This window comes from Dasypus novemcinctus, chromosome 7, assembly GCF_030445035.2.
Source record: "Dasypus novemcinctus isolate mDasNov1 chromosome 7, mDasNov1.1.hap2, whole genome shotgun sequence".
In the NCBI taxonomy this organism is placed as follows: Eukaryota; Metazoa; Chordata; class Mammalia; order Cingulata; family Dasypodidae; genus Dasypus; species Dasypus novemcinctus.
In genome coordinates this window covers 103,579,631-103,592,116 of record NC_080679.1, presented here as the reverse complement: position 1 = coordinate 103,592,116, position 12,486 = coordinate 103,579,631, and positions in this window count along the sequence as shown.

Sequence of the window (12,486 nt, the reverse complement as noted above, 5' to 3'; positions counted from 1 at the left end):
AGTTAAATTATTTGGCCATTGTAGTCACGTGCTATTCTCATTTGTGTAGGCCAATTTGCCTGCCAAGAGTCCACGTGTCTTGATCACTGGTCTTTTAATTTTTGTGCAGAAACTAAAGTCAAAGGACTAGATGCACTACTGTACAGAGATTACATATGACTGCACTTTGTTTCACTTACTCAAATAGTATGGGGAATTTACAATTGTTTGCATTGTTTCACATAATAAATATCTTATGTCAAATACTAGGGGGAAAAATATGGCCCTTTGCTAAATCCATGGTGTCGGGGAAGCTTTTGGAAATTTAAACTCTTCATAGCAAGAAGGGAGGAAGGAGCAAGGACAGAGGAACAATAATGGATTGGTTGCGTTTAAAATCCAAATTAACTAAAACTAATATAAGAAGTAATTTTTTAACCTTTAATTAAAAATTGAACATTTTAGCCACTTACTGAAATGGGGTTATCAAGAAAATTTTCTCACCAAAAACATGCTTTTTTATATACACGCATATATGTATTGTAGTGACTGAAAAACTTAAAAGTTGCTACATATACTTTGGCATATGGTTAGAAGTTAAAGGATTTTAGAAGGTTTTTGAGAAGGATAGCAAGAGATATCTGGTAGGAAAAAAACAGTATATTTTACTAATTTGGATAATTCATCCTACATTGTTCTCATAAAAATTGTTTGTGCTAAGTTCTATCATTATTCATGCTTGCAAAGTTATAAGGGTATAAATGACGAGTATAAAAATACTAGTCATATAATGTGCTTTTGTTTTAAATATTAACGGAAGGCAAATCCTAGGCTTTAATTCATAAAACAACCTTTTAGTTCCTTTTGTGTTAGGTTTTTATGAAAATCCAGAAATAATCTAAATATAAGTCTAGACTCAGTCACTTACAATCTGTGTGCCTTGAACAAGCTGACTAACAGGTCTAAGACTCACTTCTTTGGTTCACTTTAAGGGAATATATCCACTTGTCCTAAGTTTCTCAAAGAATCATTGGAAGGCTCAAAAGAAGCAGTATATAGAAAAATGCATTAAAAATAAAAAAGTGCTACAAATGCAAGTTATTGTTTTATACTAATAACTCTAAATCTTTTCAGATACTAGTTCATTTTCATTAAAACTGAGTCTTTCTTAATCATTCATGAAATAAAATCACCTGATTCCATAAGCTGTCCTATCCCATTGTAGTATCTAATTTTATTGCTATGATTGGCAAGGTACTTTAATGTACAGTACATGTAACTGAAATGATAGATTATTGAAATCATATGCTGGTTGATTTTTTACACAATTTTAAAGAACACCACTAGACATGAGCATAATTTTAAAACTAATTATTTTAAGATAAATCTAACTTTAACATTCTCTGCTCTTGCAGTACTATTTTAAAAAACTGAAATCTTATAAAATGTAATAGATATCTAGGATTAGGGAAATCCCAGAATGGAAAACTGATTTCCTAACTCTTAGTTCAAATTGGCAAAAGAAAGTCTTTTAGAAACCCAAGAGGAGGCTATAAAAGTACTACTGAGAATCCTGAATAGATACCTTCAATTTTAGCTACTAAGAATCCTGAATAGATACCTTCAATTTTAGCCCAGTTTTTGCATTTACTTCTTTGTGTTCAATCTGTAAGATGGTACAAGTTAATTTTTTTTGTAGGCACTGAAAGAGTATATCAAAAAATTGTGATCACAATGGAAAATAAAATTTAAAACGTTTGGCAGAATTTCATTAACGCTTTCATGGGGGAATTTGAGCCATGATCTCAATAATTATTCTTGCATGAAGCTCTTTAAAATTCATTTGTGGTTATTGATAATGTTTATCCAGAAGAGTAAATTTTTCTTCTCTTCCATCCTGAAACACTACCAATAAGCCATAATAAGTCAGTCACCTGCTATTGCAAAAATTCATTTGAATACCAGAAAGGTGAATATGATTAGACCAATTATCCTTTATTTGAATAGATACGTGAGTGAGAAACTAATGAAATTGCAAGAAAAGCAGGATGGGATGAAGATAGTGGGGGTGATGGGAAGGGTCATTTACCCACTGATCTGTGCACTGAGTTTGTGTGTCTAGCCTTCCATGTCTATGGGTATTAGCCTATTCTAACCCAGCTGGAATCAGAGACTTATGAGTCTCATGTCAGCTGCAACCAGTCAGAAGTACTTTTGGGAATAGAACTGTCCCTTTAACTCCTGAGAAAAGTAAATAAATGTGAAATAATGGTGACTATAAACCACTTTAAATGTGGTCATATACCTTACCTTTGCCGAGATATATGAAGCCATTTATTTCTCATTCCTACTACTTGGATTGAATTTTACCCACTGAGTAACTTGTAGAAATTCAATAACTATAAACATTGCTCTGAAGGGAGAGGACTTACTTAAAGTGCAAATTAAAAGAGTTTCTTGAGTTTTGGAGTTAAACCGAAGGATGTCATTAATCTTTTAATGGAGTAGGTTTTAGTAGAAGGTACTAATGACATTTTTCATACTGTAATTCATCTTTTACCCATTAAAGTAGGAGATATTATAAAGCTCTGATTATAAACATCCCATGATCCTTTTAGTCAACTGGGGAAAAAGGCATTAAAAAGATTATTGACTCTTGAGACATTGTGTTTCTGGGATATGATATACAGTTAAAAATGAAGCAGTAGAAGATTATACTAAAAAGATAGAACTTAATCTTACAAGACTTATGTCAAAATGTGTAACATGGGTCCTAGCATTTATAATGGTTTGGCCAATCCATTTATTCAGCAAATATTTATTAAGTCCTCATTATATAAAGGGTTATTTTGGAAATTTGTTTCACAAAGAAATTGACTTGACTTCATTCTCCCAGAAACTAGGGCTTGAGAAAAGGGCTTGAATATACAATCCTAAGAAATAGGAGCAGAGGACTAGGAAATACAAAACAGGGAAGGAGGTAAAGGCAATAAGTAAATTTCTCAAGGTTCATTTTAGTGGTAATAAAATATTTCTTAATCTCACATATGTAAAGTGATTGGATATGCAAAGTTTTAAACCAAGGTCTAGCAGGGTTTACACAAAAATGTTAACTATTTAGTCATTGTAACAATCAATTAATAATCAAAAAGGACAAACTACCTTTAAGATTACTTAAGCAGTCCTTAAGTGATTTGAATCTGTTCAGACAGAAGTATTCATCTCGATTGACCGGAATGTTAATTGGCCTGAAACTGACACAATTATTAGATTTTACAAATAATTTTTTAAAAATTTATTGAAATACATCACTTACACATAAACATACATAAACAATAAATGTATAATAGTTGTGAACTTACAAAACAAACATATATAACATCAAACAAACATATATAACATCTCACCCGACCACCAATAACTTGCATTATTTTTAAACCTTTTTAACTAATGATTAAAGAGCATTGTCAAAATAATACTACTAAAAAAAAGTATTTTCCCCTAATCAATCCGATTATTTTGGTCTTTATATCATTTACATATGCACATACATAAACTATTAAGTGTATAGTAAAAATTGTGAATTTACAAAGCAAACATGCATAAAATCGTACAGGGGTCCCATATATCAACCCTCCACCAACACCTTGCATTGTAATGAGACATCTGTTACAAACTATGAAAGAACACTGTCAAAATCTTCCTACTAATTATAGTTCTTATGTTACATTTGGTGTGTTTTTCCTCAAACCCATCCTATTATTATTATTTAAATATAATTTTTTATGGCAGAAATTGTAAACTAATAAAACAATCATGTACATGTGCAGAATACCCAAACAACACCCCTCCATCAACACACCACAATGTGGTGTGTCATTTGCTACAGATAAAATAATATCCCCTGATTATTGCCATTCCATAGTGTACATTTGGCTCACATTTTTCATACTGCCTCAGTATTAACACAGTACATCTTTTGCATAGATGCAAGAATATTATATTATTACTACTAACCATAGTCCATAGGTCACTCCAGCTGTATTTTTCCCATGCTTTTTCACATTTCCAACACCCTGCAGTAGTGATATACATTTGTTCTATCTAACAAAGGGCACTCTTGCATCTATACCATTAACCACAATTCTCACCCACCTCTTGGTTTACTGTGCTATCCATTTCCTAGATTATTCTCAAGCATTCTATCAATCGGCATTTACATAACTAGACTACCATTTTCAGTCACATCCCAATTTATAAACTAGCTGTTACTCACTGTGTGTTACCATCCACTCTATACATTTCCACAATTTTACAGTAATGCTAATTAAAACTTCTGCATAAATTAAACATCAGTAGTCCACTCAGTCCTTCTCTTACCTCCTTTAAGAATCCACCACCTACCACCAGGTCTTGAAGATACTTTCCAATAATTTCTTCTAGAAGTTTTATGGTTCTTGCTTTTATTTTTGTTTTTTGGATCCATTTTGAGTTAATTTTTGGATAAGGTATGAGATAGGGGTCCTCTTTTCTTCTTTCATCTATGGATGTCCAATTCTTTCAGCACCATTTGTTGAATGGATTGTTCTGCCCGAGCTGTATGACTTTGACAGGCTAGTCAAAAATCCCTTGCTGATTATGCAGTAGGAGACAAGCATGTAGCTGGTACTGTAAGCTGTAGAGGCTCAAGCTGCCCTCATTGCACCGGGGACCAGTGAAGCTTCTTCCAACTTTCTTCTTTGCCACGGTAGGGACAGAGTCACAGCTATGTGGAATAGTCCAAGTGCAGGCCTAGACTGTAGTTGCCCAGAGGGACTGATGAAGCTTCATATCCCTCCCCTACCTGGCACAGGGATGGAGCTGCAGGTGTGGGTAGCAATCTATGCAGTGCGGGTCCAAGATGACCACGGTTGCCATGGTAGACTTCTGATTTTCAGTCTATGTCAGCCAAAGTTCCTTGCAATTACCTGTATAGGCTGGTGCAGGGCTCCTCAGCCTCCTCCCTACCAGCGGCGGAGCTGAAGCCTAGGCAGGCTGCAGGCTGATCTGCGTGAAAGAAACTTGTTCCTGCCAACAGTGAGAGTTTCAGTCAGCTCGGCTTCCCCTCAGGCTGGGGTCAGTCATAATGGTGGCTACTGGGCTCTTCCTGACCTGACTGGTTCTCACCCCTCCATTCCCAGGGTTATCTCTTAGCCAACCAAGTCTCCCAATCAGTAGCCAAAATCGGCAGCCAATTGTCTCCTTCTCCCCTATTTCTGAGAAATGGAGCTTCCAATTCCCATCACAGAACAGCTCCTGGGGCAGCTCATGCTGCCAGAGTAGGGTAATTACTGGCCTCCATGGCTTGGCCAGTAATTTCCCGGAGAGGCTGGCGCAGGTCTCCGCAGCTTCCACCCTGCTGGAGGTGGCACTGGGGCCTAGGCTGGACCTGCAATCTGATCTGGATGGAAAGAAGCCGGTCCCCACCAGCACTGGGATTTTCAGTCCACCCTGCTTCCCCTTGTGCCAGGCTCGGAGTTAAGACGGTGGCTCCCGGCCTTTATCTGACCTGGACAGGCTCAAACATTAGCTGTTCTCAGGTCATACTTTAGCCCACTGAATGTCCTCATCAATAGCTGAAATTGGTGCCCAACCATCTCTTCCTTCCCTGTTTTGGGGAAGTGGAGCTTTCGATTCCAGCCATGGAACAGCTCCCGAGGCGGCTTATGCTTCCAGTGGAGGACGAGCACCCGCCTCAGTGGCGTGGAGCACTCTACGTACAAGTCTTCTCTGCAGACAGGCAGTCTCCTCCTTCCACTCCCCCAAGGACGTTGCAGGATGCTCTTCTGGCCTCCTGGAGCCCCCAAAAAGGTGCTTCAGCTAGCTCCAGAGAGCTCTGGGTGCTTGCTAACTGCCCTGTAGCAGGAGCTGATTCTAGGAGCTTCTTACGCCACTGCCATCTTGCTGTCTCATTTACAAACAATGTTTTCTTGAGTATCAAGTTTTTTTTTTCCAACACTTCTGAACATTTAGTATACAAAGGAGTGAGAAGAGCCCTGTCTCTTAGGAGTCTATCATGTCCTGAAATGTCAAGTAAAAGGAGATGAGGACAGGGGAGGCAAAGGAGGTTGTGGAGGGACAGAGGGGAAAGAAGTGACTCAACCCAGGGGATTCATGAATGGTTCAGTGCTCAAGGTGACATTTGGGCTCTGCTGAGGAGGAGGAATAAAATCACCAGGCTAGTAGTAGGATATTCCAGGCAAAGGTGAATAATTCAAAAGTCATGTGAAAACAGCCAACATTCTGGCAATGGTAAGGTCCGCTCTGTGAAGGAATTCCAAGCTGTGTCTGTGGGAACCATAAGTTTTCTCCATGGGTGTTGGAGGTAGGGGCTTGCCATGAAAGGAAGAGGAACATACTTCTTCAGTGAAATGAGGATGACAGAACTAGATTGGAGAAAGAAGAGTGTGCTGAACCAGAGGTTGCCCAGTAGTAATTCAGGACAAAAATAGCCAGTCTTATATAACACCAGGATCTTCCTTGCTCTCTCTTATACAGCTAAATTGGCTTCCTTAATATCTTTCTTCCTGTCAACTTTCCTCTCACTGCAGAACTTTTACACAAGAATTACCTTCCACATATAATAATTTTCCATTTCTTTTTAGCACTCACTCATAGAAATGCAATTGTCAGTTCCCCAAAGAGGTCATGCTTGACCTCTCTGAACAGGTCAAATCACCCTCTTGTATGCTTTAAGATCATGTTTCTCATAGTCTAGTGCTAACCTCAAGTGCCAATTTACATTTATTTATGTAATTATTTGATATATCTGTCTCCACTATTAGATGGTAAGCTTCCTGAAGTCAGGGATTTACGACATTTTTCATTCATCATTATGGTCCCAGAATAGTGCTGGTCACTGTGCACAGAAATTTAGTCTGAATCAATGAAAGCTTGAGCTAAGGGAGTGGAAGAAGGCAGGAATTTTGGAATTTTTTATCCTATTTTAAAATTAACTCACATTTAAGAAGCAACTCTTTAAAAATATATATTAGTTTGTTTCATATTTATAAACATTTGATAGACTGAGAAAAAAACTCAGATGGATTCATTTCTCTGGTTTTGAAAAAAAGTAACAGGTGTATACAATTTTCTACAGTGCATAAGGAAATGTCATATTTCCCCTTCTTGAAATTTCTTCTCTTGTATCCTCTTCTCACCCTATTACCTTTGTTCATATTTCAAAGCATACCTGAAATCCCATCTCTTTCATGATGCCTATTATAATAGTCAATCAATATTGATGAATAGATTGCTATATTCAAACCCCTAGGTCTGGTTAATGTGTGTTTAATTATCTTTTCTCCCTAATTTCACAGGTAAAATATTCACAACAGTAATAGATCTTGTGCAACTACCAGCAGGAAGCTAACTAGATGATTGATTAACAACACATGGAGTCATTTTTCTACTCCCAACAAATATTATTCCTACTGGCAGAATATCTGTATTTCAACTAAGATAATCTAACTTAGCTGCCTATCTTACATCATTTCTATGATAGAAATTCATTGTCACAGTAATCAATTGTTTCACTATTTTTATACTGTTTAGTTTTATTCTGTACTACCATATCCTTTTCTCTCTTTTTAAAATTCAAAATTTTATCTAAGAATGAAAATTTGAAACCACAAATCCGATGTTAGGAGCTAGTAGCTGTGTTATGAAGTCTACAAAGAAAAAACAGTTTGACCAAATGAACTGAATTGATAAATTAGTGAATGTTATATCTCTCTACATCTATGTCTCTTCAAATATGTGTCTTATACATTTTAATGGAATGTAAGAGCTTAATCTCATTTCATTTTTTACCTATCCCCCTCCTGCTGCTTTTTCATGTGTGAAACGATTTTTCTCTCCCAGGTGTCTGATAAGGAGCATTGAACAATACTTGTCTTCTCTTTCTCATTTGTCAAGAAGCATGGATATTTTATTAAAAGAATAAATAAAAAAGGTCTTTTAAAAGGCAAATAAGGCATGACAAATCAATGAGAGACTTTTTGTTGTTGTTAAGTATTTCTTTCATCTTTATACCCTTGGAAATGGAATTAAGAATAAAATTTCAAGTTCATAGCTCAAAGTTACTTTGCTGTTTTTACTTTTGTTATTTCTAACAGAAATATTTTTAATGAAATGAAACCCACCCAATTAAAATATATAGAGAATTGGAAAAATAGACTTTGTCAGAATAAAAGGAGTTCATATTACCCAAAAACTATAGTAAAGAACTACATGGTGTGTAATTGATTGAAAATAAACATTTAGAAGTGGTCTTATGAGTGTGTGTATGTGTACATCTATATGTTAGGCAATGTTGTTTAGTGGATCAAGGAAAATTTGTGAGTAAATCATTATAATAAAAATTAAGAAAGTTAAGGCATTTCAGTATGATATAGTGAAATGAACAGAGGCTTTAATGAGTAAAGGTCTGTATATCAAAAGTTGTGCAATTATGTATAAGTCATTTACGCACTTACTGCTTTTCTATCTATTAATTGAGGACAGTGACATCTGCCTTCTATGCCTGATAATTACCAAAGAACGAGTGAAAACTCATGAGAAAACTTTTTATAAATAGTTGATAAATTGGGCACAATAATATTCTAGATATTATAATGCCAATGTTTTAAGTAGTAGAAATAATAATAAAATGATAATGATAATATAGTTAGCAATAATTGAGAGCTTGATTCACCTACTTATTAAGCCCTTTAAGTGTAATATTTCATTTCATTCTTACAGCAAACTTATGGTATATTTACTGTTATATTTCTTGTTTTAAGAGGAGGTAATTGTGGCTTAATGAATTAAATCATTCCCTCAAGTCACACAATGTGAAAGTTGCAAAGTCAGGGTTAGCCCTTCACTGGGTGACTGGCAAGACCAAGCCCCATACCATTGAGCTTACTGCCTCTTTCACACCTGCTTTAATCTCAGTTAGAACCTCTATCTGAAAAGTTCCCATTGCACTTTGCACATCTCATCCTCCAGAACTTTCCAAATTGGACTGTAATTATTTATATACCTATCTTTCTCCTCCACTAGACTGTGAGCAAGTTAAAAGCTGAGCTGAAGTCCATCCTGCCACCATCTTTGTAACCCCAGAACAGAGCCTTATGCCAAGCTCCTAGGACGGAATAGTAACTATTGGCTTAATGACTAGTTGAACACACTTCCATAAATATTTTTTAGTCAAACCCACATCAACAATAGGTAATGATGACTATCACATTATATGGGTAACCCAAATATGCATTAGAATCCTTATAAACATTTAATAGTTAAAAGAAAAAAAGAATCATTTCCCTCCTATTCTCAAATTAAACCACAACTTTAAAAACTTCAAATATTTTGGGTTGCCTTAAATTTTTTTGTACTTATTTTACTCACTAAATTAATGGATCTATTTGTGATTCGACTAGCTGTTATCTCCCTAATAACATTAAAAAAAAACCACTTATATGATACTTACTCTAGATTAAGTACTGCTCTTCCTGATTATAAATTTAATCCTCATAATTATCCAGAGAAGAAGTACTAATCTTATCCCTATTTCACAGAACAGTAATTCAGCAACTTGCCCAAGATCATACAGCTTGGTAGTACATGATTTAAATGCCTGCAATCTTGACTTCTGAAGCTGTGCTCTTGACCATGCTACTACCTTCTCTCTGTTTTTTGGTGTCCGACACTGTGTCAATTGCCTACTTGTGTGAATCTCACCCCAGGCTTCCTCCCAGCATTTTTTTTCTTTTTTTTGAGAAAACTTTCTCTACAATAGCATCCCTCCCCTTACTTTTTTTTTTTTTTTTGCTTTGGTTTATCAAGGTACAATTTACAGTTAATAAAATTAACCATGGCTCAGTGTTCAATCAATAAGTTTGACAAACATATACAGTTGTATAACCATCACCACAAACCAGAAATAAAACATTTCCACTATCCATAAATGTTCATATATGTCACTTGTCACTGATTCCTAACCTCAACCTCAGACCTTGGCAGCTGACCTGATTTCTGTCCCCATAATTTGCCTTTCCAAGAATATCACATTAATGGAATTATACAGTTCATAGCCTTTTGTTTCTGGATTTTTTCTAAAACAATGTTTTTGAGATTTATCCTTGCTGTTCCATGTATCAATAGTTTGTTACATTTTATCAGAGAATTTTAGAATTTTCAATTTAAGTGTTTATTAATAGTTGGAAGGCAGCTACAAAAAACAAGCAAATAAAGAACAACAGCAACAAAGCTAACTGAATATGCTTAATAGTGAAAGACTAAATGTTTTCTTTTTAATATTGAGATTAAGGGAAGAATGCTCACTTCTAACATTTCTATTCAAAATTGCAGTGGAGATTCTAACCATTGAAGTTAGGTATGAAAAAGAATTAAAAGGCATTGTAAGTTTACTTTTCAGTCAACATGATTGCCTATAAGAACATCATATAGAATCAACAAAAAATCTACTATAACGCATGACTTTAGCAAGATTGTAGGATACCAGTTCATTAAAAGTCAACTATTAATAAACACTTAAATTGAAAATTCTAAAAATGTCAAATTAAGATTGAAATTAAAATAATTAAAACATGAATTAGGGATAACTAACAAAATACATGCCAGTTTTGTAAGCTAAGAACCATTAAACTCTGCTGATAGACTTAAAGAAGACATAAATAAAGGACAAAATATATCATTCAGAGATCAGAGGCTAGATATTGTTTTAAGAAGTTAATTCTCCCCAAATTGGTCTACAGATTAAATTCAATACCATAAGTGGACAGTTTCTATAATCTATATGAAAATGCAAAGGACCCAGATGAGACAAACTATTTTGAAGAAGAAAAAGAAAATTGGAGAATTTATACAATTTACTGCAAAACTACAATAATAAAGACTGTGGTATTGGCTTAATAAATATAGCTATATAAGTCAATAGGACAACATAGAGAGTAAAACAATAGAGCTACATACATGTGGTGATTTGTGGCAAAGATACTAAATTATAAATTTATAACTTTTTATCAGAGTTCTAGAAAAATTAGACATTTATTATGTAAGAAAAGCAATCATCTACTCTTACATCATAGCACACATGAAAATGAAATCTTAATGGTTCAGAAACCTGTGTGCAAAAGTTAATTCTATAAAGCTTCAAGAAAAAATTCTAGGAAAATATCTTTGTGATCTTTGATTAGGCAAAGTTTTCTTACCTAGGATATAAAAACCACAAACCACAAAAGAATAAAAGAGGCTTTATCAAAGTTTAAAATGTCTGTACTTAAAAAGCATGGCTTAGAAAATGAAAAGACAAACTGGAAAAACATTTTTGCAAAACACCTATCTGACGAATGTCTTGCACCCAGATGACATAAGGAATCTTTATAATTCAATGTTATGTAAGTACACCACCCAATTTAAAAATACGGGAAGGTTTTTTCTTTCACTACTGAGAATTATGTAAATCATAGTTGACTTATACTTCAGACTCATACTATAACCTCAGAGCCCAAAAGTATATAAAAGGGGAGAAACATAATTTTCTGAATTCTCCATTCTGATTCTTGAACATTCAATCAGGATTTTCCATTCCCCTTTTCTGGACCTTGTTCTTTTAAAAGTAATCTCATCCAAAAATATATTTGGGGTGGTATAAAAATTTTATTTGTGTTTGCCTTCTCTATGTAATTCTAATTATTTCCCTGCTAGAAGGTACAAGTATTGCATGATTGGTTTATACATGGAATATAAAAAGTAAGATAGGTTTCCAGCTCTATATTTTAGGTTAGAACAGGAAAGCAACTGAGTTAACAATAATTTTAAACAATGTTTTAAATACCATGTTTCCTTCTTAGGAAGAGAATCAGAAATAGCCTTAAAAGTTTAGTATAAAATTATCTCAACAACTTAAAAATTTTAGAAATCTGAGTAAATGTTTCAAAAATTACTATGCACATGGTTCCATTTGACTTTAGTGTGCCTCAAAGATTTTCAATAATGCTTAGACACTCTTATGGTTCATTCCATTCCTCTAACTAAATCCTACTACATATGCTGTAACCATACTCTGGGATAGCTAAATTAATAAGGGAGTTGAATTTTTAAAATTCAGAATACAACTATTAGAAATATGAAAACATCATTTGGCTTAATGTTAACATTTATGTTTATTTATATTTTAAAAGTATATATATACATTTTCATAGATTATTGTCACACAAATCTTATGTACATACTGTGGGCTTTTTCAAAGAAAATGAGCAACCAAACCACTCAGAGATCAAACATGGAAGAGTAAATCTAGAGGATTAAAATGAAAATCTGGATTTCCCTTTATATTATTCAAAATAGATGAATTATCATTTTTAGCAATTAAGTTGGAAATATTACAAGTAAAATCGTACATTATTTTTTTCAGATGATTTCAAGGTTGTGTCATGAATATTTTGAGTATCTAAACTTTTC